Genomic DNA, 6,000 nt, shown 5'->3' on the forward strand with positions numbered 1-6,000 from the left:
GCTGGGGATGTGTCACTGAAATAGGAAGTGTGGCTTCTATTAACTTCCTATTTTAACAGATAAAATTGGGTAGCTGGAATGGTGAAATCTAGATCACAGATTGCCAAATCTTCTTCTTGCTATAATGATGCTCTGCAAACCAAAGTTGCAATTTGAGACTGTCAAAAGTCTCTTTTCTTGGTAAGTTTTCTTATTCTGAGGGAATATCCAGTGCATGTAAAATTGCCCACAGTATTATTTATCATTTATCATTCTTCATGCATTTTTATAATTTCAGTCTCTTCAGTGCTTGCTCTAAAAACAGCTCATCTATATAGACATGATTCTTCTCTCTCTTATGTTGTTAAAAATCAGAAGTAATTTGAATTCAATTCACTGAATCACATCTGTGCAACTCAGAAAAGTGTCATGATCAGGAGCTATGCAGATGTCATGGATTTAACTTACTGTAAAACTGGTGTAAGGGAAACTGGTAAAACTGGTCTTCAGGAACTCTGTACAGATTTGTGGAGGTACATATTTCTTTTTGTCACAGACAAATAAGTGCTTAATAATCATTAGGGGTAATTAACAAATAAAAACAGTACAGTCAAAGGTGCACAAGGTGGACAGGGGTCTTAACAGGTTTTGTCTCAAGTTTTTCTGGACTAAGAGAGAAAAAATGTGTAAGCATCTGGCATGTGTAAACCCAAAGATTTTCTGGCGTTCATTTTCTGCTGCTTACAAGATTAATTGTTGCATTAAGAGCTGGACTTGAGCTTCTTTAGATTGTTAATGCAAGATTTGCTGTTGGAGGCTGCCTGGGAAATATCAGTGTTCCTGCAAGGAGGTGTCTGGCCAGCAGCTGTGCCAGCGGTGACGCGGGGAGAGCATTCCCTGGGGAGGTGACACTAATCCTCCTGTCCCATGTTCCTGTCCTCTCTTCTGCCCTGCATGTCATCACTGCCCCACGCCCCTGGCTACTTGGCTTCTGCAGGAAGCAGGAAATTCTCGGGATTTTCCCCTTGTGCTGCCTCTCTGCTGGGAGTCCCCCTTCCTCTCTGGGGGCGCTGCCCTTGGCCCCCGTGCCGGGCTGCGCCCCCTCGCCGGGCCGCACAGCCGGACACCGGGCCCTGCCCGCGGCTCTGCCAGGCCCGCGCCCGGGCGGCTGCAGTGCCTCGCCCGGGGGCTGGTGATCGCGGCCGCCGCTGCTGCCCTCTCCAGACGCTTTTCTCGCGGCCCAGATTCCATGGCCTGAATTGCCCCGGGCCGGCTGTCGCTGCCCGCTGGCGCGGGGCCGCCAGGCACGGAGCCCGGAGGCCGCAGCCCCCACAGACTCGGCCTTTGGTCCCCGAGGCTGGCTAGGGAAAAACAGGCTTGGTGGTACTGGCCCGAGGGACTGGGCGTCTCCAAAAGATCGACTCTGTGTTTGCTGGGAGGCTGACAGCCCTCCTTCCCTCGCTCACCCGGGCTGCTGCGGGGACGATGGAGGGGCTGCCTGGCAGAGGCAGAATAAAACTTGCTCCCCCTTTCAGTATCGTGTGTTTTGCCCTTCACAGAAGTGTTGTGCCCTTTTAAATGTATGCAAGACCTTTGCTGCAACCTTCTCTCTGCACTTGTTGACCTGCCATGGCTTTGGTGCTTTATTTTCTCTGCTGCTGTGAACAGCACCAGTACAGTGCCAACATGAAGGAAAAGTAAGACCAAATATCTATCTGCCTTTCTAAAGGTAAGACCTCTACAGGAGAGAAGAAAAAAAGGATATCACATAAACATGGCCAAATACATCACTACCGATGCATTTCACACTTTCATTTAGTCCATCCACCTCCAAAACTGAACTTTTGGAAGAGGAAGAGAAGTAGCTGTCCTGGTACTTGGGGAAGGTGGTGGGGTAGTTAAAGCTGAGGAGGGATTCAGAAACACAAGCTCTTCTGGCAGCAGCACAAGTAATTAAAGACACCTGGTCGCTATGGGAACGCCAGCAAGAGCTTCCCCAACAAATTGGAAATCAGGACCTCATTATCCTTGACAAGCACAACATGGATGGGTGGGAGAATATGGTATATCCAAACCTGAATTGTCTCCCTTGACTGGGATACTTACTCTGCCTCAATTTCACAAATCATTAACACCACACTGCTTCAGGTTATAGTGTCTCCTGATGCCATTTTAAAATACCTGTGAAGGGGATACAAGGCAGAGGCATTGGGAGCAGAAATGCCCTTGGCTGAACCACCTTTGGTAGAGCTGCACTCCCTTGTCTGCATAATCATCTCTATGCACCTACACCATCAGAATGAAAATTATTACTAAATAACATTAGGGATTATACAGTAAGCAGGGATGTAAATAAATTTCCTTCTCAATAAACCAAAACAAAATACTGAAAGGAAATCAAGGGCCTTTGAAGATAATGTGGTCTGTACTTCGCCAGTATTTTAATGAAACATTCTTCCTCTTGAATTGCTGCTAGTTTAACAGTGACCATGCCTGAGGAGATTCCTGGCAAGGAATCAGAGCCAGACCTTTAGATGCTGCTGCTCCCAGCAAAGGGGGTGTATCTGTCAGCACATGTACATTGAAGTTGCTTCTCAATAGCCTCTGCAAATGATTGAAACCCCTCAAAACCCAGGTTTCTGCTGTCAGTGTTTGCAAACTGCCAGTGCTCAGATGCTGCCCCTGGCTGCCCTTGCCTGCATCCCATGGCTGGCTGTGGTGCTGGAGCCCCAGCCTGACTGTGTCGTCCCCAGGTAATGCCCTCACTGCAGCTCCCCCATGCCCAGATTCCAAAGTGTGCACCCTGCCAGGGGAACTGGAAATCTCTAACTTGGGTGTTCCCTTTGCCATATTTATATGACATTAAGTTGAGGCCATGCCATCCCATCCAGCTTTGTCATCTGCACGAGATGAAGTTCTACATAAAAATACATTTATTGTTAAATGTAATAGTTGTCAAAGAAAACAGTTTGGATTACTTGGATAATCCAAGTGTATTTTGAGTTGCTTAGGCACTAAAATTTTTTCATATAAATATTGGAAAGCTCAGATTATGTGTTTGGTGCCATCTATGCAGGGTGGCTGCATTTGCTTCAAGTGATTTGACAAAGTATTTAAGAGTAACAAGTGTATTTAGATTTTGGAAGTATGCTATTAATTACAGCACTTTACAGAACATTAAATTTGTTAATTAAGCAAACTTACTCTACAAAAGCAAATACAAGGTAAACTGAATTAATAATAAAAAAAGAGATGTGTTTAATGAGTTCTGTATGCTTTGTAAACTTGCATAATCAAAAAGAGGATCTTGGAAACAGGACTTGCAAAGTCTGCAAAATATTTGGGGAAGCAGCATTTAAATAACTGAATGACTCTTCTAGTCATGTTTCAGTGAGAAGTAATAGTGCTCCTGAAGCTAAATTGAGCTTTTGAAGTCAAATAATTCAATGAGATCAGCAATTGGACGAGTTTAGTTAATTAAAAAGGCAATACTATAGTTAAAACCAAAAGAATTTATTTTCTTTTCAAATGCAGAGGAGTTATGTTACTATAAAGACCTTAAATAAAATAATCCTTATTAGGGGATGAGACGGTGCAAAAGGAAGACAAACTCAATAACTAGAAGCCATTAAAGACACAAAATATCCTGGAGTCACAGGAAATGCTTCAGATTTATTATCTGAATAAAAGTGAAATTGGTCCTAATGCATCCAATGCTTCCTTTTGAAATGCAAGATTTCCCCTGGCTCCAGTATTTCTGTCCTGTAAGCACTGAAATGAAGGAGACTGAGAGAAGTGTGACCAACCTGTGTAATGTATTGCAGTCTTTGGAAAGAATTGTCTTAACTCATTCTGAAAAGAGAAACTCTGTGATCTGGCACAGTAAAAGGAAAATTAATAGAAAAAAACCCCTGTATCTTCTTACAGGCACATTCTGGAACACAGTACATCCTGGAAATAGGAATTCACACTATTTATTTAAGTAAAAGATCTCTGACTGGCTTGGAGCAGGACCTTACCTAATGCAGAACAGCTTAAATACCAAATAAAAAATGATGCTTGGATTAAAATATTAGAAAGTCTAGGTAGAAATGACCTAATCTTAGTGAGATTATGACATAAACTCACCCAAGTTTAATGAATCATTCCCTGAGCTGGTCTCTGGTTGGTGCCTGACCACCCCAGCAGCACCTGGCCCAGCTGAAAACTGAGTTTCCTGCAGAGGTGTCGTGGGGCATGACCAAAAAGGCAAAACAGCTGAATTTCCTGAGACAGCCCGTGATGCAGAGCACACCTGGAGAGTAAACCAACATGAGCAGAAGGGCTCAGTAGCTCTCTCATCCCCACTGCGCCGCTTTGCTGCCTTGGTGAGGGGTAAGGCTTGGGAAGACTGCTGGTGGGGCTCAGGGGTTCACAGATTGCTTTCTAATCAACCAGCTGGATTTCAAAAATTTGCAGCTGAGCTGCTCCTCCCCACGTGTGAGCATATTCCTACCTTCTTTTCGTACAACTGAAGCCTACAGCATTCATTTTCTCTTGTTTTCATATCCTTTTATGAAATTAAATAATTCATTTGTTCTCATAACGTGCCACCCATTTTGTAGCAAATGCAGATTTCCCTCCCCAGTTGTTTCAGTTTGTATAAAAGTCATGTAAACGAAGAGAGAAGCAGCCTCCAGCCCCAGGGTTGGTCTCCTGCTAATTGCAGATCCAGAACTTCCTTTGTGTGCCCTGCTGCTGACAGCCTGGGTTGTGCTAGCTCATTGCTGGTTCAGGAAATGGTGGCGGGTGGATTTATCCATATGGGAAGGGTTGATGAAACTGCTCCAGAGTTCACTTGAGGAAGAGTGAGGCTTTTAGAAAAGGCCCTCGTGCAGGAGTGTAAGAAAGAAACAATGTGTGAAAGAAACAATGGTGTGACAGGGACATGGTGTTTGGAAAGAGCTCTAGTGGGCATCTTGGCCAAGAGCTGGTGCAGAATTAGTGCTTCCCCTCCTGGAGGGGAAGGAAGGGGGTGATGCACCAGTAAATGGAGCTGCAAGACTTGAATTGCTTTAATTAGGCCATCACTGCCCAGGGACGTACTGGCGGAATCTTTCCAGAAACAATCTAAAAGTTCATGTTCATTGAGTCTTGCTCTGATAACACCCAGCCTCGCCCAGATCCTGCAGTGTGTCTCAAGGTGTTGGTTCTCAACACGGATCCTGTGGCAGAGCTACCCTGCCAAAGGTCATGGTTTGTCCACAGGTGAGCCTGATGCCTGTTTTTTTGAGAAGATTCCTTTCAGTATTGCTTTTCCTTGCTATTTAAGACACTGACACAGAAAGGATACCCTGTGTCCCCGGGGTCACACACCCACAATGTGTTGGAGCCTGGCTTGCAGCCTGAGGGGATGTGGTGGTCAATGCTCGGGACAAGTATGACACAGGCTCCTCTGGGTTTTTAACAAATCCTACTGCATCCAAGTATGAGGCATTAGGCAGCCTCGGGTGACCAGGGAGGGCCAGGGGCAGCTTTTGTGTCTGGAAAAAATGTTTCTTGGTGCAGCTTTGGAACCTGCAGAGACTTTGCTTTTCTGTGGTATTTCTGGCCTCCACGGGGAAGAGCAGTGCCTGCAGACCTCTAGAGTGTGTGTGTCTGTCCTTGTGGATGCTAGGGCACAGCTGGGATGCCCGACACCGTGAAACAGCTGAACGTGGCCTTGATGCCGGTTTGTTGCTGGCCCTTCGGGGGACCACCCCGGCACTGACCGGCAATGGGGATCCTGCCCACAGCTGGTGGCTCCCTGTGCTCCGTGACCCTGCACTGCCAGCAGCAGCGGCCTCACAGAGCCCTGACACATCTTACGTGTTTGGCAGCAGCTTGAGCCACCTGCAGAACCGGAGGAAAAAGTTTCAGCTGCGGCGAGGCAAGCGTCCCTTGGGAAAGGCTCCTCTGAGGACGGCCCACACGCTCCCAGGCAGCGCACAGCGAGCGCCAGTGGGGAGACCGGCGCCGCTGCCCGAGAGGCCATGCGGGGCC

This window comes from Vidua macroura, chromosome 10 (assembly GCF_024509145.1).
Source record: "Vidua macroura isolate BioBank_ID:100142 chromosome 10, ASM2450914v1, whole genome shotgun sequence".
Lineage (NCBI taxonomy): Eukaryota > Metazoa > Chordata > Aves > Passeriformes > Viduidae > Vidua > Vidua macroura.